Genomic DNA, 23446 nt, shown 5'->3' on the forward strand with positions numbered 1-23446 from the left:
GTCATTGAGACGAGTTTAATCACCATGATCAAGAGCATCAGGCTATGGAACCTCCTACAATGAACAAATAAGAACAAGGATGATTCTCCCTAGTAGCTTGCTCTTCTCCACCGCAATCCACTTCTGTGCCTCCCTATCCAACACATGCAAACAAATCCCATCGTATCTTCTTTTTCCTCATCCCTAATGAAGCACCAAATACCCTAACCCTTAACTTTTAATGAAAAAATAAATAACATTTTAATTTACTAAAAGAATTTAATTAAAAAAAACAAATGCATGGTCCTATTCTATATTGCCTCTCAAATGAATCTCTAAGCTCAATCCCTTTGAGACCCCTTGAAAGTACCTCCATGTCCTTTCATAGTCCCTTCATCCCCCTCCCTTAAACTTAGCAATACCACACTATTTCTCTCCACCGTGGCACTATCTTCATCCTCCTCTATGGCGGCCTTTCCCTACTCTTCACCTCTCCATCCTTGCCAATATCTTCGTCCCCATTGCTATCTTCCTCTCCTTTAAGAGACACGCATCATCTTTACTTCCATTTCTCCTATGATACCCTCTCAGACCCATCATCCTATTGTTAAGGGTCTCATAGCTTAAATAAATCTAATGTCATCTAACAATAACCTTTAACAACACAAAAGTTAAAGCCTCACTCAAGTTACACAACCTAAGATAAATAAGCTCTTGAAAGACGCAGAAAACAAAACCCTAAAGAGCAACCCTAAGGTTTAAAAACTCTTAATATCTATCATTAGCATTCATTTTTTTAAAAAATAAAAAACTTTTTGCAAAGGTGAATCTATAATGGGGTTCTCTTCTTAGCTATCAATTGTAGTAAACCCCTACATCCGAAGATACATAAAGATGTGGCTACAATCAAATGGTGTTCCCTCAAGTGCCTATGTAGCTACATGATGGAGTCTTCTTTCTTTCTCTATTGGACAGAGAAGTTGTGCTTGTGATCATTGTGAAAGATAAAACCCTATCCTTTGAAGACTAGTAAAGTTTTTCAGTGTGGGAGTATAGTGGAGGCAGGAGTTCCCTTACTCTGGTGGTCATGGATTTGGAGTCCCATACCCTACCATGGCTAGGCCTCATCCTTGTGATCAAAGTTGTATTACTAACAATTTTGGAAGTTGTTTATGCTAGACAGTGGTTCTTCTTTAACAAGGTTCACAAGGACTCTTTACGTTTCAGTGTGGGAGGAATATGATGACACCAAAAGAAGCATAAAAACAAGGCACAAAAATATCCATACATATATCATAATTTCATCTTTTGTAAAGGGGATAACATTTACATTGTTCCAAAATCACTAAAATACACACTTACATGAGGGGGCCACATCCACATCCATCATAAATAAATGGTATGCACAAAAGTGTTACGTGCATGCATTTGTAAAGGGTAGGAATACTCAAAATTAAAGGCAAAGGGTCTTATAATATCAAATGTATCAAAGTTTCAAAGAAATAATAAAATACTAAGGGGTGTGCTTTTTGGGGAAGAGGTGGGATGGAGTGCACGAGTGGTTATGTGCCTCTTTCCCTTCCCTCTCTAGTCCAATCGCATATTCTCCTTTTTGTGGTGCCAAAAATTTGTTCTCTCTCCTCTCTCCTCTGTCTTTTGTGCAGAAATTTCTATTTTCCCTTTTGTTTTTGCATAATGGTTGAAGCTATGGATGAAGATGATGATGATGATAATTTTGTTTATTATTAAAAGAGAGATTTATAATTTCTTGTCAGTTTTGATATTAATGGCAGAGCCATACACATAGATTTTGTGTGCTTTGTCCCTGGTTTTGTGGTTGATTATGTTCATGGGAGGGTTGTTGTCAAGGAGGGAGGGTGTGGGCAATGTGGGCCCTCGCGTGAGGTGGCATGTGATGCCTCGGTGGGAGATGGATGTGGAGGCATGTGGTCCTACCGAGTGGGACGAGGAGGGGGATCCGCGTGGTGCTCTGCCAGGGGGATGCTCTGCCCTCCTTCTCCTTACTGCTGTGGTTGTATCTAAGGGTTTACTAACTACGGCCCCCCCTGCCACCTTCCCCTCTGTCATCTCTAGACCCGTGTAAAACCGCCCACCTCCACCTGTGGGCTTATCGACAAAGCTATCTTGGCTCCAAAGTACGTGCAATCTACTGCCTGATGCCCAAAGTCATGGCAATGTAGGCACTGCCCTAACTGCCCAGCCACAATAACCTACTGCCTGAAAAAGTGTTTGCCTACCTCAATCTCCAGAAATGGTGGTATATTCTTTGTCTCTTTTATTGCCACCTCTACCATTGGGACTCCTACGATTTGCACTGCGTCCACGAAGGAGACGGGAAGGACAGTGCTGAAGAGCCATCCAAAGTCCTCCACTAATTGGCAATACTCTATTGCCAGTCCAAGGAAGAGTAGGGTGACGAGATGTTTAAGGAACCTGTTGTGGAGTACAAATACCTCCACTATGAAACCGTTGTACTAGGGAACCATGTAGATGACCCCCTTCGTGGAAGCATAGGGTGAGCTAGCCACTAGCTTGCGGGCTAGTCTGCCGAGGTGAGTCATACCATGAAGATCCCTTGCCCATGAAAACCGCCTCCACAATTTGCACTGTGCCAATGCTCAGCATGGAGTGACGCCAATCCCAAAGTTGGGGAGTGTCCTACGACCTTGAAGTTTCTTTTAGCTCCAGCTCTATGATACGGACGGCTAAGAGTTGTTCCTTGGAGAGAGGACGATGCGTAAGGTGTTTGATTGGAGAGCACTCGTAGAATGCACCGGCATCTAACCAGAGGTTTCCATTGCGTATCCCTACTGAGAACCTACCAATCACGTTGTTGTATTGCCGAAGGGGGGGGAGTGTTGTTGCAAATGGAGGGATCAATGGGGAAGAGGGGGGGGCAATAGCGAGGAAAGGGGGGATGCTATTTTCTAACAGCGATGGCAGCGTGGTACGCCATAGGGATGACAATGTCAAACTAGAGCCACACGGGTGGGGGGCCTGCAGGCCGGTGGCCGCAGGGTGAAGAAGACAGGGGACAGTGCGCGGGGAAGATACCAGGGCGGGGGAGTAGCGCGATGGAGACTGCTAGCGCTAGAGCAATAGGGGGTAGCCAGGTGTGGGGTAACACCGAGGGGGGGGGAGGAGGCAATGCGATGGAGAGGATGCCAGAGGTGGGAGAGAGGCACAGCGCACCTTGAGGAGGGACAGGCGGGAGGAACAATGGGGTGGCAGGGCGCGATAGCAAATCAACGGCGTGACGGGCAGGAGAAAAAGTCACTATAGAATGGATATTGAGTTGAGATAATTGAGATATACGCCTCAATACTGGAGTAATTGTTATTGCTAAAGAACCATAATTAGTGGCAAGGATTAACACTTTGGAGGAGTGCAATATCCTTTTGGGATCCATAACTTGAAATTGTGGTAAATATAGGTTTTTCTTAATGAAGTTAAATGCTTAATGTTGATTTTGTTCTTGCATGCTCTTGAGCTTAATTAAGGCCCATAAGTGCCATTGTATCCTCAATATTTTGGTACTTGTGAGCTCTTCTTAGGAATAGTTTACTTTGCTTCTTCATAGATGTCTTCTTTGCGCTCGAGGATACTGCTTATCATCTATTTTGTTCTGAATTCACTTAATAAAAATTGAGAGAACCTACCATTCAGTTCAAGAGTTTAAATGTTTGATTTAATTTTTTTACTACTTTACAAGTTGCAAACTTATTTTGGTAGCTCAACTTTTTGGTTATGTCTCCTCTCCCCTACCTCATATACAATGGATCTTGAGAAAAAATGATAGAGGAATACGCCTCAATGTTGGAGTACTTGCTAACAAAGAAGTAGAATTAGTTGATGAGGATTGAAATTTTGAAGGAGCCATTGCACATCCTTTTGGGGTCCATAACTTGAGGCAGTAGTTAAGGGATCCTTCAACATTTTTTCATTCATGAGCTCTGAATATTTACTTTGTTGCTTCATACATGTATTTTTTTGGCTCAAGCATTCCATTGGTCACCTATTTTTCCCTACATTCGCTTGATAAATCTTGAGAGAACATATTGTTGAGTCTTGAATTTAAAAGTTTTTAAGTTTGATTCTAAACTTTGACCACTATACTAATTTCAAACTTGTTAGTGGCCCAACTTATTGGTGGTTAGTTTTCCCTACTCTGAGATGATTAAGGCACATAGCTTGATGCTGGAGTAGTTGTTAATCAAGAACTATGATTTGTGATGAGGATTGAAAGTTTGAAGGAGCCTACTTCTGGTTGATGAAGGTAGATCCTTAACATTGATTGCCTTCTTCTATAGTTTTGAGATTAATTAAGGCTCATATGCATCCTTATATCTTCAATATTTTTGCATTCTTGAGCTCTTCTCAAGAAAATACTTTCTTGCTTCATAGATGTCTTCTTTGGGCTAGAGCTTACTACTTGTCACTTTGTCCTACATTCACTTGATAAAACTTGAGAGAACATGCACTTGAGTTCAAGAATTTAAAATTTTGAAATTTTTATTTAAAAATTTTACCACTTTACTAGTTTTGAACTCATTTAGCAACTCAAGTTATTGGTTGCTTTCCCCCTCCCCCCTCCTTGCCTCCTCCCTCCCCCTCGCAAAACAAAGTTGCAATGCTTCAAAGTGTTGCAAGGTTAGCTTTCTTGTTGTGTGCCAACTTTTCATTTGAAAAGTAAATTGTTTACAAAAAATTAGTTAGTGTTAGATATGTAAAAGAGCTAATGTTTTGCAAAGCAAGGGAGGGACTTGCAAAGTGGCTTGTGCTATATGATTCATCTTGAGTCAACATTTTGTTGACAAATGGAATGATGCAACATTTATAGTGGAGAAACCAACTTCTCAGCTGGAATGATAGAACATAGTGAAGTGGTCTCATAGTAAGTTGGATCATAGTGAAGAGTATCAACCACTCATCATTTCTCGACCATTTTCATGAGACATTTGCCAATAGACGTAAGTTCAATTGGATACAAAAACTAATTTTTCAAGAATGGACTTGAGGGATTTCATTTTAGCTTAAGTTCATATATTAGGGGAGTTTTGAGGTCTCAAAATTACCTTTTAGGATGGATGGATGGATATATATATATATATATATATATATATATATAGAGAGAGAGAGAGAGAGAGAGAGAGAGTAGTAGGAGTAAAGCCTTTGTAACAAACCTTCTATCTTTGAATTTTCTAATCTAAAAAGGATATAAATTATACCATGTGTAATTGTATTTATGAGAGCCTTTACATTAATGGGATAGGGTCTCACATCTAGTTCACATTAATGATATGATCATGATTGCATGATTATTAAGATTGAAACTAAATTCAAATCACAAAAGATATTGGTGCTTCAAACTCCCTTCTCAGTTTTTGTCCTCTCCTTTGGCTTATTCCTCTCTCTCTCTCTCTCTCTCTCTCTCTCTCTCTCTCTCTCTCTCTCTCTCTCTCTCTCTCTCTCTCTCTCTCTCTCTCTCTCTCTCTCTCTCTCTCTCTCTCTCTCTCTCTCTCTCTCTCAGATTCCCAAGCTCTTAGATCACATCCCCTATAGTAGTGTATAATTCATTTCAAATTGATAAATTAAAATGGATCCATATTTGATTCAACTTTTTTAATGACAACCATTGTGTTAAATGTGTTTAAAGATATTAAACATGATAAAAAGAATATACAATGCAAAGATATGTTTCAAGTCTTGATATTCAAGCAAATCTATTTTCTTTAATCATAATTACATATAGAAAAGTATTTAGAAGTCAATATAGAAAAGCTATTGCTTTTTGCTAGGACTTTTCCTAGAAGGAGACATCATTTCTAGAAGTCCTTTAGGTTTTCTTTGATAATTTATTTTGTCATAATTACTTTAGATTTTGAGTAAAATTTTATCTTAAATCTTACTTTCTTTTATGTTTCGTTTATAATTTTATCATCGTTAAGAAAAATAAAATGAATCAATATTCTTATATTTGCAATTACTATCCTACCATATGAATGGCTATCTTCTTGATGAGGACTCTAAAATCAATAATAAAGAGTGATTATTTCAAGTTATTTATGGTAGTTCATATCATAAAATATATTAACATATTTTGATTAATGAATCAATTTTCTTATAGTTGTGATTACTCTCCAGCCACATGAATAGCAATCTTCTTGATGAGGACTTTGAAATCAACAACATAGAGTGATTCTTTTAAGTTATTCATAGTAGTTTATATCATCAACTATCTTAACATATTTTGATTTAGAACTCTACTTCCTCTTCGCAAGAAGATTAGAAGGAATTGGAGAGCTCTTTAATCAATCTTTTTACACTTCTATGTTAAAAAAAGTTAATATTTTATAAAGATAAAAAGTTCAAATGATGAGGAAGGTCTTCAACCTTTGTACTTACATCTTGATATTTCTATGGGATCCCTTTAAAGAACTAATGAAATAATATTGCTTTGCCCAAGAAGTTTGACTAGCCAACTTTAAGACTTGATGAATATTTTAAGATATTTATGATTATAATTTGTCTTCCTAGCAATTGGTTTTTTTCCTTGATATGCTAAAAATGATTTATGAAATAAACAGTAAAAATTTTTACAATGTCTTATAAGATCCATTTTCATTGATTTCTTTGTAAAAAATCAATTGTTGATGATAGTAAAAGTAACGTAGATTTAATGATATCCCATGACTAGTTCAAAAAATTAAATCCATATAAAAAATACTTAAGACTTGTTTTCTATTAAAAAAATTCAATCCATATAAATTTTTTCTTTTATAAAAAATTCAATTTTATTTTATATAAATTCAATCCACTACCCCTTTTTTCTTTTATAAAATTTCAATCTTCTTTCTCCAAATCTTGAGTTTTCTATTTAAAAAAGGGGTAGTGGGGGATTAAAAAAAGGGAGAATGAAAAGTACAAAAATTTTGAGTTTATCTTGCCTCGTATTTTTTCCCTTTTTTGAAGAATTTTCGATTTCGATTTTTTTACCTCACAAAATCAGTTTGACCCAAAAGTTGAGCAACAGACCACTTTCCCTCTCTTCTCTATACTCATGAGTTTTTGTCTCCATTGAAGCTCCCTGCTGAGAGTAATTAGGGTTTTGAGCGTTTTGCTTATCTCTGCACTTTCTTCTCCATGTAGCTCTAGATTTTGGGCAAAACACAGGTGCCCATCTCTCTTTGCATTTTCTCTTGTTTGCTATTTTTTCAATGGGGTTTGATGTTGTTTCTTACTGTTATTGTTGTTTTATTGCAGAGATTGTTTGGGGCAGGAGATAGAGGTTCTCATCTCTCTCTCCTTTCTTTCCTCCCTCTCTCTATGTGTTGTTTCTCTTTTATGCTGTGTTTTCAATAGAATTTGATGTTGGTTCTAATTGTTGTTTTCTTGCAGAGTTTATTTGGAGCAAGAGGCAAAGATGTTAATCTCTCTCTCTGTTTGGTTTTTTTTTTGGTTCATATCTTTTCAATACAACATAATGTTAGTTCTAACTATAGAGCTTTGACCGCAACGTCTCATGAAGGGGCAGAGGTCTGGAGGAGTGGGAATTCTTGAGGGGATGTAGTTTAAAGGTGATGAGGTATTTAGGATTTGTCGTATATATATTTTATATGTGACAACTAATTTGAGTTTTTCAATGTATAGTACAAAATATATAGTGCAGTGTGGTCACGCGGACGGCATTTTCGCGTGGAGCGTATTGACAAAATGTGCTCCACAATGGACTGTGGTATCATTGCAAGGTTTGAGTAGGAGAGCCGGCGACGAGAAACGGATCCAAACACGATTATAGATGAGATGGAGTATTTAGGGAACTTGCAAAGTATTGTTACGGTGGATTACCGTAGCTTCTCCATGATACTATTCGATATGCAGTGGTTCAAAGTGGTACTTGAGGGAGCTGCGGCAACAGTTCGATGAGGTCCATCTGGATTTCTTGAAATAGATTCTGAAAAAAATGGATGGATTTGCGCGACACCTTTGTGTTGTCGGCCGATTGTGAACAGGTGCATGAACTCATTTGTTTGTTAATTATATTACGAAATGGTACATGTCAGAATAGTTTAATCTCTCTTGTACATGGTGTTGGAATAGGTAATCTTCTATCCAAACCCCCGACAACCTCAATGGTGGTATGTTATACCTTTAGCTGCCCGAAGTGTGAGAGTATATGATCAAAGCGACGTTCCGAGCATAGATAAGGACAATATGCAAATAGAGAGGTCGATATTGCAAGGGATGGAGGCCACCGAAAGTTTGGAGGATATAGAGAAGCTAGCATTGGCTAATAATGATGGAAATACAGGAGTCCAAGAATTCTTTGAGAATGAGGTGGACTCATCCTTTTGTGATGAGATGTCTTATATCAACCTTCTAGTGTATGCAAAGTTGTGTCAGGAGATTGACATGGGATCATAGGATACTTCATACTTGGAGCATCCACTTACTCAATTCCTTTACTAATCACTTATAAGGGTACATAAGATATGCATTTTAAGTGAGATCATTTTATTAGGATTTATATTATCGTGCTTTGTATGATTTAAATTGATTATGCTAACATCATTTTTTGTCTGTGCAGGTGACATTTTCAGGATGAGTCGAGGGATGAGCGATGAGGAGTTGCAAGATATCTTCACATACACATCTCTAGATCAGATTGCGAGATTCAGAGACATGGCAGACCAGGAGCTGTCGCGGACATCGTCAGGCCGCTCTGCTAGATCTACTTCGGCGCGATGAGATGCTTCAGCTTCGAGCAAACGAGGTCGACGCTCCAGACTTGGGCCAGAGGGAGGGAGTACTTCAGGGTCAAGGGGATGCTGTAGAGATACGGAGGCAGTGAGCCTGCAGTGAGCACGGGATACATGTGCGACTACTTGCTCTGGTGGCAGCTCCAGGGAGCGTGGCTCAAGTGGATGCTGTGGAGGCATGGACACGGTGTCTCCGTCTGATCGTTCTACTGGAATTGCATCACCTCCAGGATTTGTCACACCTATGGGGACGTCTACTCCAATTACTCCGACTTTTGCTCAGCCGTCTGCAGGTGGCACCCCTATGGGTGCCACTCCGATAGATATTACCCCGATCAGTACACCAGATGCACAGGGTCTCCTAGATATGCCCAGGATCGTGGACGCAAGTGGGAGAGGACCCATCTTAGGCATACCCCAAAGGGATATGCATATCTTAGGTCACGAGCCATCATCATGAATGATAAGGGGAGGAGGGTGATGGCTCACATGAGAGAGTTGTGCCAACACATTTTTCGGTATAGTATCTTAGACCATTGGAAAAACATACCGGAGGGGAGCAAGGACTACATAGTAGCATCCTTGCATGAGGAGTTTCTGGTTCCAACCTCAATAGATAGATTTTCTACGGGCTGGATGATGAACTAAATGCATGCATATATGTCACACAGACAATCGGACGCATACAAGGCACTCAAGAGTGGGGCTATAAAGCCTAAGTGGCTAGACATGGACGATTGGTGCCGATTGAGGGAGGAGGCTACAGACCAGGACATTGGATTCAACATCGCAAGGTGGCGAGGGCATGACTAGAGGCTAGAGTGGTCCATCATCTTGGGAGTGGCAACCACAGGACATATCTGGAGGACTTTGAAAGTTTTTCTTTTATTTTGCTTGCTTATTTTTTTGCAATACCATTTGTACTGACAATCATGTTTCTAACAGTTAGTATTTTGTTTTCTTTGCAGCACTCCATTACAAATCGCAATCGGACTGGCCTTGAGACTCGATATGCAGAGAGGCACGGTCTCACTGTATTGATCAACTGATTGTATAGACGTGGCGATACTGTAAGTCACTCATCTTTCTTGTCCGTAGTTACCATGTTTATTAGAATGCATTATTGTATGGTGGACTGATGTGTTGTTGTTTCTTTTTTTGCATAGTCCGTTCGATGCTCTTTTGCAGTGGGACGATCTTTTCGATGGCGAGGATATGTAGCTCACCCTTGGATTCCTAGAGCTCACACACCTTTCTTTTTTGGTCGCCTGATCTGTGAAGACATTTTCTATGTAGTAGTGATATCTTGTCATGATTGTCCTATTCACTTTCATTATGCGATCATGTATTTATTTAATGTATCAGCGTTATGATTTCAGTATACTTTGTTTTTGTTTATATGAGCATTGTACACAGTACAGAAACTATTTTGTATGGCCCAAATAAAGCACACGGTGCTATATGTGGCAGGGTAGCTTGCTACCTTGCCACAAATTGTTTCTTCCCTGTTATCATCGCTATTAGCATCGTAAATTTACTGCACATATCATTATTGGCATCGTTATTAGCATCGTAGAGTATCGATATCAGCGTTGTTATTTGCATCGATATCATCGTCCCAAATCCGATGCAAATAACGATGCTGATACCGATGCTGATACTGATTGTTCTATGGCCTCGCCAATAACGACGCTTTGTGTGATGACGGGAAAAAATTTTGTTATTTATATTTTCGTTGCTTTTAACGTCGGTATAAGACCTATATCTTGTAGTGTGTGCCCAAATACAATGTCCAATAACAAATATTTAAATTGTGCATCCGTGTGGATATAAAATAATAAATAAATGTTAGGCGCTTCAATAAATAAGCATATCAAATAAATATTGTCACCACGCCTAAGATGCGTACCCATCAAAAATGATAATTTCTTCTAAATAACTTGAATACACACTATCGTCTAGTGCTTCCCAACGCCACCACTACCTGCTCTATACATCAACTGAAGCAATCACAATTGTTAGGAAATAATCAAATTGAACGACAAAAGTGAATACCTAGCACTCTTCAGCTAACAAAATAAATAAATTAGTTAGAACTCAATCCTAATCTTAATTTATTATGAGTGAGCACTCTAAACTCATAAAAGTCTATTAATTTAAATATGTATTTTGCAGAATCACCTACTATGGAATCATCCACTTGCACATTAAATTAACAAGGTGCCCAAAAAGGATAGGCGCCCCACTGACTTTTCACACAAGGAATCCACCTTGTGTATGAGCCCCGGCAATAAATATAATTTTACGGATTCCACCGCAAAACCTCACGAAATCCACTGTGAAATGTGCCTTGTGGCATCATAAAATTAGTTGAAAACTTTTTTATCCTCCCCTCCCTGTCGTCACCGAACAGGTGGCAAGGGGAGGAAGAAGGAGTGGATGACCACAGGAAGAAAGAAGGAGATGACACTAATGATGACAGGGAAGGAGTGGAAGATGGTGACAGTGACGATGTTGAGGGGGATGTTGAGGGGGTAGGCCACGTGGCCTACCACCCCCCCTTGGGCAAAGTGCATGTATCAAGAGGAGTAAGTTGCATCTAGTTGCTATGCGATAAAATCCATATACAACATAAGCAACATATAAGATTCCAAGTTATTGTCAACTCCCCTTTTCTTGTAAATGATAGATATGGTTTTCACCATACTGAAAGTATGTTGTAGCTTGCATGCTTGACGAATTGCATGGTAAGAAATCTAGCCTAAAGAAAATTCATCCTAGAAATTCTAGATCCACGCTCTTGCTAATAACACAAACTAATAGCTCATATTTAATAGATTGGGATCTTGACGATGTGCATAAGTTAGTATAAGCCACGTACAAGCATTGGTCATAAGGATTAAAACTAAGATGCCTTGAGATGATCCGTCTGATAACTACTATTTTCATCAATCCAATTCGGTTTAGGCTAGATATAAACAATAAATCAAGGCCTCAAGGGCAAGTGGAGAGCTCAAGGATTAGGAAACTACAAGACAGGGTAAAGACCACTACTTTTATACTTGTTGGGAATTTGATCCAAAATGACAACACAAGATATTGGACCAAAGCCTAGGAAATTTGGTCCTAATTTCCGTCCAAGGAGGTTTCCCTCTCAAAGTTACAGAGAATGATAGTCTGGCGATAGTTAGAGATCAGAGGTGGAATGTTATAGGTGTGGAGAAAAGGGTCATATCTCCTCAAATTGTCCAAACCCTAGACAATCTATGGATTACAAGCCCTTATGCAGCCGATGCAAAGGAGAAGGCCACACTGCAAAGGATTGTCCAAGTCCAGCCCCTGTCAAGGCCAATGCTACTGATAGTAGCCAACAGAAGGCACAAGAGCCTACCTCCAATTTGGTAGAATTGGAAGTTGCCGCTATCATGTGCACGAAGAAGAAGGAACCAGTTTTTCAGAACGAAAATAATTCTCCTGCTAAGACTGTGAAGTTTAACCTATCAATAGAGGGACAGAGTAGTATAGGACAGAATAGTGCAGTACAGAGCACTATAGTGCCACAGAAAGTCACAGAGAGTCCTAGAAACAGGACCAAAGGTCCATGAGATAGATGATACAGAAGCACTTCCAGAAACATAGGAAATGCCGATGTTGCCATTGCTAGAAGAAAAAGGAAAGATGAAAATGGGTGTAGCCCCATTTTCCAGTAGGTTGGAGAAGCCCATGGATCCTATTAAAGAATATGACCTAGTCAAAGACCTAGACACTTTTAAACCAAACTTAACCTTTCGGCAATTGCTGATGCTGTCGCCCAGCTGTCGAAAGAAATTCAAAAGCATTTTGACAAGAAGATGCGAACTAAGGATTGCTCCCCCAACAACAATAAAGTCCAATAGAGCTGTAGAACCTACGAAGGAAGTAGATGTGGCTAACGCCTTCCTAGATCGTGGAATCCCAGAGATTAGTGTATGGATAGAAGGATGATTTATTTCAAATGCATTGATTGATGGAGGCTCATCGGTAAACATAATGAAGAATGTGACAATGAAGGACTTAGGATTGCAAGGAATTCAATCTACATAGTGGCTTATCAGATTGGCAGACCAAAGAAGAAGTAAACCATTGGGCATCCTCCCATACGTAAAAACAACCCTTGCAGGAAGAGACTATTGGCTGACATATTTGGTGGTCAAACCAAATTCTTATGAGACCTCATACCCTCTGTTGTTGGGAAGACCTTGGCTTTTTGAAGCGAGGGACAGGACGGACTGGTTCAAAGGAACCCTAACCCTAGGCAGAGGACCCAACAAAGTGGTATTGAAGTTGTATGGATCGCAAAAAGGCAATGGATCCACATCCATCGAAGTCATAACTGACTCCTCCAATGAGGTAACAGATGGTACATTAGGAGATGAAGAGGCTATTAAACAGATCATTCCTAAGAAAATAGAGGCACAGTCCCTAACAGTGGGCACTGTAAGTCAACTACCAAGGGAAGCAAAGTCCTTGTCCTTGGGAGATTACCACATGCCTCAACTATAATTGACTTCTGAAATCACCTCTGACAATGAAATAGAAGCATGGATGTATTGTTCTCCCTGTTACATGGCATTTGCAGAGATAGTAGCATAGATAGAGCCAGAGACAAAAGCAGAAGTAGACAAAAAGGCAGAAGATTTGTTCTTCTCCTATAGAGCCTCTACAGAAGCAGAGACAGAGCCTCTAGAGAAAGAGGATGGACATGATGAGAAAGAAACCAAAGCAGGTTATGAAAGTGCAGTTGAAGAAGATCCTCTAATAGTGGATTATCTTTTTGAAGTCCCTATAGAGATCTTAGAGGCCGAAGATCTTGGGGTATTGGAGGGAATGACCATAGTTCCATTTGGGTTGACCAATGGACCACAAAGTATACAGAATCTGCATAAGCAATGGATTAGAGGCATAAAAATTAAGTTCACCAGTGGCTCTTGTCGCCCTGACGTTCAGTCCAGAGAAAAGATGATGATGATGCTCCCTGCCCCAAGAGAAGCCAAAGCCATCAGAGCCACGGCTTCTAGAAGGTCTGTGCTATGTGACATTCCAAGACGCATCCTCTGAAGATGAATCCCTAAGTCCAGAAGAAATCACTACTCACACAGAAGCAAAAAAAGCTCTGATACCCTTCCAACAATCTCAACAGATAAATGAGTCATATGTTTAGAAGGAGGACATTAGTTCTAGTGGAACATCAAACGAGGACACTACTCTCTTGAAAGAGTCAGACCTCTATCCAGATGCACTCCATGGGACATTTATCCGCGAAGTGGAAGGTGAAAGGAAAGTAATATTCTTGGATACTAACGGTACTGAAAGTGGGTCTCCATCTTCCAAAAGAGGAACTAGTGGTCCTACGAGATCTATTAAAGAAGAACTTAGACGTGTTGGTGTGGTCATATAAAGATCTAAAGGGGATTGATCCCACAGTATGCCAACATCACATTGACCTAGAGCATGATGTCAAACCTGTAAGGAAAAGACAAAGGCGTATGAATCCTAATTATTCTGCTCTGGTGAAGGCTGAATCATTGAAGCTTCTTGAAGCCGAGTTCATTTATCCCATGGCTAACAATGAATGTGTTTCACCCATTGTGATAGTACCCAAGAAGAACGAGAAACTTTGAATATGTGTAGACTTTCGAAAGCTCAATTCGAAGACGAAGAAGGATCATTTCCCTATCCCTTTTACAGGACAACTATTGGACATAGTGGCACGTCATGAGCTGTATTCCCTCTTGGATGGACTCAACGGATATAACCAAGTCCAAATTGCAGAAGAGGACCAATCCATAACAACCTTTACCACAAAATGGGGGATCTATGCCTATAGAGTGATGCCATTTGGGCTTTATAATGCTCCTGTCACCTTCCAACAAGTAATGATGGCTACCTTCCAGAATCATTTGTATGATTTCATTGAGGTGTATCTTGATGACTTTTGTGTCTATAGTTTGATCCAAGAGCATTAGGGACACCTAGAGTAATGTTTTGACAGATACCGAGGGTATGGGATTTCTCTCAACCCTGACAAATGTGTGTTTGGCATCTCCTCAAGAGTTCTTTTGGGCCATATTGTCTCTGCACAAGGGATTGCAATAGACCCTTGCAACAGACCCGGCGAAGATTGCCACCTTGATAGCACCAACAAACCTCAAGTAATTGAGAGAATTTCTTGCCCATGTGGGCTACTACAGAAGATTTATTGTACATTTTGCAACCAAGCAACCCCTCTGCACAAGATCCTAAGGAAAGATGCAGATTTTCTTTGGACTGATGACTATGAAGAAGCCTTTAATACCCTAAAACACTGCCTTATCCAAGCACCTATCTTGCAGTCTCCTAATTGGACGAAGGAGTTCCATGTGCACACAGATACATGAGTTGAAGGGCTAGGTGTTGTTCTATATCAAAAGGGTCTCTCTAAATTAGATCAACCATTATATTATGCAAGACGAAAGGTCACTGATAGGGAACGGAACTATATAATGACAAAGCTTGAGTGCTTGGCAATGGTACTGGAGAAGTTTCGACACTATTTATTGTCAACACATTTTAAGTTCTACGTGGATCATGAAGCCCTGTCGTTCCTGATGAACAAAGCAAATGTTAAAGGATGAATGATGAGATGGTTGCTCCTATTCCAAGAGTTCGATTTTGAAGTGTTCACTAAGCCTGGCTGTTCCCATGTCCTAGTCGATCATCTATCACAGATCTCTCAAACTGTAGAAGAGGAACAAGATGATCCAGACCTTCCTGATGCTTCCTTATTTCTAGTTGAGACAGTTACTCCCTAGTATGCAGACATAGCCAACGTCCTAGCAACTCAACAGTATCCTCCTGGCATCTCAAGCAATAAGAAGAAGAAGCTTATGTTAGAATCAACCCCCTACACATTGCTAGGCGATGCACTATACAAGAAAGGCAAAGATGAAGTGTTGCAAAGATGTGTTGCAGGGGTTGAAATCGGCATGATATTGAAAGCATGCCATGACGAACCATGTGGTGGACACTTCGTAGGAGAAGCGATAGCCAGGAAGGCTCTGTTAGTAGGATATTGGTGGCCGACCCTCCATAAGGATACATATGACTATTGTACGAGATGTGATGCTTATCAGCGAATGGGGAAAACCACCAAAACAAGTGCCATGCCACTGCAACCCATTCTTCCCCTAAAGCCATTCCAGAAGTGAGGGATTTATTTTGTGGATCCCATTGATCCACCCACCAGATGGAAGCAGAATAGATACATCTTAGTATGTACGGATTATGTCAAAAAGTGGTGTGAAGCTAAAGCGCTGAAGCGGGATGATGGTAACAATATAGCCCTGTTCATGTACGAGACTATTATCACCCATTTTGGTGGTACCATCGAGCTAGTAAGTAATAGAGGTACTCATTTCCTTAACAAAATCATGGAGGAGCTGACAGAGCTATATAAGATCCGCCATCACAAGTTCACTCCATACTACCCAGAGCCAACGACCAAGTTGAAGTCACCAATCGCATCCTTTGCTCGATTCTGACAAGAATGATTACCGCACATTGTCGCGACTGGGACGATCAACTTACAAAAGCCCTCTGGGCATACAGAACCTCCCATAAGGTAGGTACAGGACAAACGCCTTTCCAACTAGTCTATGGTACAGAAGCCGTCTTCCTTGTTGAACTAGAATTTCCCTCTTTGCGAGTGGTAGTTAAAGAACGCTTGGGAGATGATGAGTCATTACAATGCCGCCTCCTGCACTTGGAATGTTTGGATGAGATACGACGGATGGCCATACAGTGTATGGAAACCACTCAAGCACAACGTAAGGCCTATCATGATAGTTTCATCAAGCACAAGGAGTTTAAAGAAGGTGATCTTGTCCTAGCCTATGATTCAAGATTTCGCAAGCTTCAACAATGGTGGATGGGTCCATACAAGGTACTTGCTGTCAATCCTAATGGCTCTGTTCAGGTGCAGACCGTTGATGCCTCTAATGATCCTTTCCTGATCAATGGCTATCGTCTGAAGAGGTACTTTCCTCCTTGGGGATCTTGACAATCACAGTCGACCTACCCTCTCCCTTTTGGACATCGCACTGTCATTCTCTTTGTGCTTTTGATAGCCCTTATGATTTTCCTCATGAGGCGGTCTCGTTCTGCTAGCCCCTTAGAGATACCTCTCAACCCGTCCTTGTTGTCTTCTCATCTGATCCAACAACGATGGCGAGGTTGGTCCTAACACATGATATTTCTACCATTCTCTTTCTTAACGAAAAAACAAAAACAAAACAAAAAGAAGAAAAAAAAACAAACAAAGCTGTTATGGGGAAAAATGAAAAAATTCATTGTCATAACACGCCTCGTTCCAAGAAAAGATGGAAACACTGGGCGGGAAGCTGACTGTGGAAAAGGTGGTAACACCCCGTAGTTCATGATCGTTGACTCATCAGCATAACCTTTTTAGCAAGTAATTTGATGCCACCTCCCTTGGTGCGTTGTCTCTGCAATGTCAATTCGTCTGCCCTTCTTAACAGTCGACCTTTCTTACAAATCATTGAAGTACGAGATGTCGAAGGGGTACAATGCAATACCATCAAAGTCATCGCTTATATAGTGCCCAATAACTATCGGATTTTCAGTAGTATCCTTTGGATCCCATTCAGCTTTGAAGCATGTAAGGTATCGATTAAAATCATGACTATGCACAATTTCTCGACTTCATACAGCAAGATCACTGAAAATACAATCGTATACTCTCCATTGAATTTCCCCCGTTGCTTTTTGTTTTTTCAATCACCCGTTTCTTGGGCACTTGGGAACTTTTGCGCACAGCTATCAGAGGCTGATTTGAGTTATTTATCCCTTGAGATCCTTTCCCCTCAACCCTATGTCGTGTGACACTCTTGAATTCTTTTGTGGCATTATCCTTCCCTGATCCATCTTCGTCAGAATTGTCCTGTAAAATCAGATGTTGCCTTTGTCTACCAGGCTTGGAGACACACATAGGCTTTTTCAGCAAACGACCCTTGTTGGTGATAGAACTAGAACTCTCAATCTTCTCCACATTCTGGCATTGATCCTCCTCTCCAGGTGAGTGCACAGTATGAGTAATACCACCCGCTTTGAGCTTCAGCTTGCCTCGAATAGATCAGTCACTAACAGCTTTTCCAAAAGATTTAATTCCCGCTTTTTTACTTACAGACCCAATGTTGTTATGTTCATTACAGCTATTTTTGACTAAAGAGCTCCTCCCATTTTCAATCTCCATTCTTTCATATGCCTTTCTACTAGAGACTCTTTTTGATCTGTAAAAGGTCCATGATTGTTGGGTTATCACACTGCTCCTCGCTTTCTTTATCCCTTGTGTCCTTGAAGAATGGCATCTGGCACCCCTTGTTCCACTAGACCTTATTAAGAGATGCATATTTGCCTCCAGCCTTGATAGAGTAATCTTCTTTATGGAGATGACCAGCCTATTTAGAACCATCTGTGTGGCTATTAGAATGTATAGTGTGTTTCTGGAAACAAGTTGTTCCAGGTTTGGTCTCAGCACTGGATTGCTCTTCAATGGCTGAACTCCTCTTCAACACGTTAACATTGGAATGCTTAGAATCTCCTACATGTGAATTCAAAGAACATCTTGCATGTGATGATGCATCTTGCCGTTTCTCCTTCCGTTTGAACATCTTCCAGTCCTTACTGCCTTCCCACAAATATATTCACTTCCAAACCCTTCTCCACTATGCTGGCACGCAGAACAAAAATGTAAACACAACAACTAAGTATGTACAAAGTAACAAATGTCACACACACAACTTTTTGGTGGATTCCACACCTCGGATGCGCACCAGTACAACATCCACCCCCTCTGATCCTACGCATCATCCGGATGGGCCAACTACCCATGATCATTATCGGCAAGATCCACGAGCAGATCAATCTCTTCATTGTGTATTTCTGGTATATCAGCAAGATTATCTGTCATATCATCTGTCTCTTGTACTGGAGTTTCTTCTCGTTGCTCTTCTCAATTCTTCCAATGCATAATCCTCATCATCTATTTTCTTGAAAATCTTGATTCTTTTCCCTGCAATAGGCACTCTAAGCACTGTCCCATCCAATTCTATCAGCTCATATGTTGCATTGTCAAAGACATGTCTGACTATGTATGGCCCAAACCATCTTTTCACCATCTTCCGAAGTGCAATATGCTGATTCTCAAGGCTGCTATCAAAGACTTATACCCAGTCTCCCTCTTCTATTGCTCTAGGCCACAAGTGATGCCTATTGTCAAACCTGTCCTTATTTCTATGTCTAGCAACCTTCAACCTATCAATAGCTAGCTGAATATCCACTGGTCTTCTCTCCAACTGCCAGATCCGAAGAGCTAAGAGCTCCGCTCTGGTCAAATCCTCCTACTAAGGTAAAACTAACCAAGTCAAAGCACAGGTCTCAGTTGGCATAACCGGTTTCTGACCATACATCAACTCTGCGGGCATATATCCTTTGGTAACACTGTGAGTCGTATGATCATCCCACAAAGCAAATGGTAGAAGTCTCGTCCGTTCTCCAATTTGTCCTCTGCATGCTTTGGCTAATGCTTTCACTATCGGCGGATGCCCTCTTTCACTCTTTCCATTTCCCTCTGGATTGTATGATGTGGCAGAGCCAACTTGATTCCTAGTTGAGAGAAAAAATCCCTAGCTTCATCTGCATCCAATTCACCGCGATCTGCAGTGATCTTACCCACATAACCATACCTGCAAAAAATTTCTTCCAATAAGAACTTACACACTATACTAGTGGTCTTCGTTCTCAAAGGTCTGCCCTCAACATGATTGGTAAGATCCTCACCAATATTTCTCCTTGATTTTCTCATAAGTAGCCCACACTCCTCTATGACCAGCCCAAGGACTCTCATGAAACTCCCTCATCACCTGTAATTGGGTCTCTTTATCGCAGACAACTCGCAAGGGTAATCCACCTCTTTTCTTCGGGTGCTTCCAAAGAAATCTGTCCTTGAGGAAATAACCATAGGCTTTTCTTCTGATCTTCTTGAACTCTTCATCTGTCCATTCATCTCTTTTGCTTAGTGTACTAAGATATTTGCCAATCTGTAACCAATCTCCAACATAGAGTTCTTCTATAAAATCCACAATATCATAGACATGGCAAACATGATCAACCATAGTGGCTGAAATTTCTGCATCATCCTTTTCTACAAGTAGTGCCTCCTCATCATCATATCCGGCTCTAGATAGCATATCCACCACTGGATTATCCTTCCCTTCTATGTGTTTAAATTTTGGATTTAATGACTTGATGTATGCAATACATCTCAGCATAGCTATATCCGGAGTAGAGGAACTCGTAATCATACCTATCAATGGCAAGCAATCTATCTCTACCACAACTGAGGCTCCAATAAAATACTCCTTGTCACATTTGAGAGCTGTAACAATTCCTAGTAATTTCCTCTTGATTTGCGGATACCTCCTCTATCTCTCGTTTAGGACTTTCGCCCCAAACCGAATAGCATACCTGTTTTCATCTGCATCATCTTGACCCACAGCCCAACCTATGCCAATTGAACTAGTGTCAACTGTCAATACAATAGGCCTTTCACAATTATAATCCGCTTTCCTGAGAGTAGGAGAAATTTGCAATAACTTCTTCAATTTTCGCATGGCTCTAGTGTGGCTCTCATCCCAATAAAATTTCTGCCCTTTTCGAAGTAGCTGATATAAACAATCTGCTATGTGAGAAAAATGGGGTATCCAAATCATGTAAAACACACAGGCTCCAATGAATCTCCGTACCTCTGAAGTGGTAGAACAATACTCCATAATCTTGCCTGTAGCATCCACCTTCTCAGGTGAAGATTTCCTGCCATAATACCCACACATATGTCCAACAATGACAACCTCGTTTACTCCAAAAATAGATTTTTGCCCTGATAGTGTCAAGTTCACTTCTTCTAACCTGGCCAAAATCTTCTCACAAGCTGAAATATGATCAGCCACAAAGTATCTACATCCTTGCTCATTTAGACTCTCATTCTTCTCTTCTTCTGCACACCCCTTAATGGGCACATCATCCAAGAAAGGGATGGTAAGCTGAGGTATATAATCACGAAGAACCTTATGCATGGCATTCATCATATGCGCAACAGAATTAGTGGCACCTTGAGGCAAGGTACACATCCTGACAAGCCCAATAGGAGTTCTCATAGTGGTTATGTCCCTACTTTCCAAAGCCAGTTGAAACTGATCATATCCCGAATACAAATCACCTAAAGAATAGATGGCACGTCCAGCAAATGCTTCTGCAAGCTCATCCACAACTGGATCTATACCAACATTCTTGATAGTAACTCTGTTTACTGGCTGCCTGTCCTGTATAAATCGAAGAGTACCATTCGTCTTTGGAACCGTGAACCACCTATTTGAGTATGGTGCAGATGAAGGCTCTAGGATTCCCATCCTGATTTTCTCATTCAACAAGTCAATTAACTTTGGCAGGTGTGCCTTAGGCACTAGAATAGGTCAGAGGTTCCATGGAATATGAGGAATAGCAAAGATCACCATAGGAGCAACAATATCTGGATTCACACATCGAATCTCATGCGAGAAAAAAGCAAACCCCCTTCCATGTCGCTCAAGCATATCTTGAAAGCATTTCTTCTCTGTGGGTAGTAAGAAATCACCATTTCCAATTTTTAATTCAACAAGAGTCTCTGCTGAAAATTTATGGCCTATATGCTCTGGATTCCTTAAAATTGGCTGTTTGGCAGCCCTCTCTATTTGGTGATCACTGTCAGGTGGAAGCGGTACAGCTACTGGCTTCACCTTCTTATCCATAATCTTGTATTTTGTGTCAACCCCGGCTTCATTATGATCCTCTGCATTACTCAAATATTGCTATAAATTAGTAATTCTGCACTCTAGTGGGGCTGAATATCCTCAGTACCTTGCTCTATGGATTGCATAGGAATAGCCCTAAACTCTGGATGCTGAAATATTTCAGCAATAAACTCTGTTGGCTGAAAGTTTTCAGTCCTCTGTGTCTCTGTAGGCTGATCATAATCAGTCGGAAACTCTGTTTGCTGAATTTCTTCAGCACTCAACACTTTTTGCTGAGTCACCTCAGCCTCTGAATCTATCTGTGACACAAAATCTGGAATTTCATGAAACATGTGCAGGGATTGCACTAATACATTACTGTGACAACTCTGCATATCAGTTTTTAGCATATTTTCCATCTCTATCATCGTATATGCACAAACCATACAATCATACATCCCATCTATATGCTCATCATCCTCTAAAATACCTGCATTTTTCAAATTTTTCTCCTTCCTGCATATGTACTGCCTCGCAGCTCTAAGTAACTTAGAAGTCTTCTGATAACTCATCGAACTGTTTGCTGAAATTCCAACAAAACTGGAGGAGAAAACAGTGCTGCCAGGAGGTGAGAACTCCAATCTCCTCTCCTCTGTACCATCGTCGTCTCGCGAAACAACGGTACCTAATGAAAACCCGAATCCCTCACAGTGGGCAAAGGTGCATCTCTAAGAGTATCACTGTTTCTAACATGGTTCACACATAGAGTCATAAACTGAACTGCTCTCATACCATCTTTACTGTGAATCCGTGCATAAGCAGATCCATCATCCATTACTTTTGTTTCCATGCACATCTCTATCATGAATGGCTGTCCAAGAATTATGGGATAAGAGCATGAATCCTGCCCAAAGAAATGGAAATCCTCCTCTACATCTCCAATAGAAACCCTGACACTAGGATAGGCAGCATACAAATCAGCTGCAGTGTTGTTGGCGGCTCTCATACGCCACCCATTGTCTACATCCATAGGCCATCTATTACTTTCATAAACTCCACGAACTATGAGATTAATCTCTGAACCATGATCCACCAAAGCAACATAAGGCACCTGTTTCTCTCCAATTTTTACCATCATTTCTGTAGTTGCCCTAGCCCAATGACTCCGCGAAAAGTGACTATGCGGTATCAAGACAAGCTCATCAGTTTCAGCATAATGCATAGGCTAAACCCTCTTCTCTATCTATGGAAAAACAGAAGCATTCTCAACCATAACCTCATCCTCATCCTCATCCAACTCCCCAATCAAAACTCCCTGTATATCAGTAGTAGGCAATGCATGTCTTTTCCTCTTCAGGACTTCTTGGAACAGATCTTGAAACTCTCTTTTTGAGATGCCCAAAACCTCAAAAATAATAAAAGTCACCTCATTGCCAAGTATCTTGTCATTAAAGATTTTCTTCATGTTCGTAGATTTCTCAATATCAGACATCAATCTAAACCCTGGCTACTTTCTCTCTCTAGGCTCTTGCCGCTTTTCTTTCTTTTGAGCATCTTCCATCTGTCGTTCTGGCCCTGGTCTCAAAGAATGTCTTGCAGTAGGTGGATTAACAAACTCACCCCCTCTAGTCTGTTTAGCTGCATTTGGATTTTCTTCACCCCTCTTACGCTTCTCCTCAACAAGTACATCTGCTCCCTGAGACTTAGCCAAGTAGGCATAAATAGTGTACCTGTCAACAACAGGCGAATCCCAACCTGTCTCAGATCTGATACTAGAGCCTACACTAGACAAAACAGTCTATTGAATTTTTCCCTTGTTTGCCG

The sequence above is a fragment of the Lygodium microphyllum genome, chromosome 1 (genome assembly GCF_053477565.2).
Source record: "Lygodium microphyllum isolate KBCC chromosome 1, Lygodium_microphyllum_v1.1.10, whole genome shotgun sequence".
Taxonomy (NCBI): Eukaryota; Viridiplantae; Streptophyta; class Polypodiopsida; order Schizaeales; family Lygodiaceae; genus Lygodium; species Lygodium microphyllum.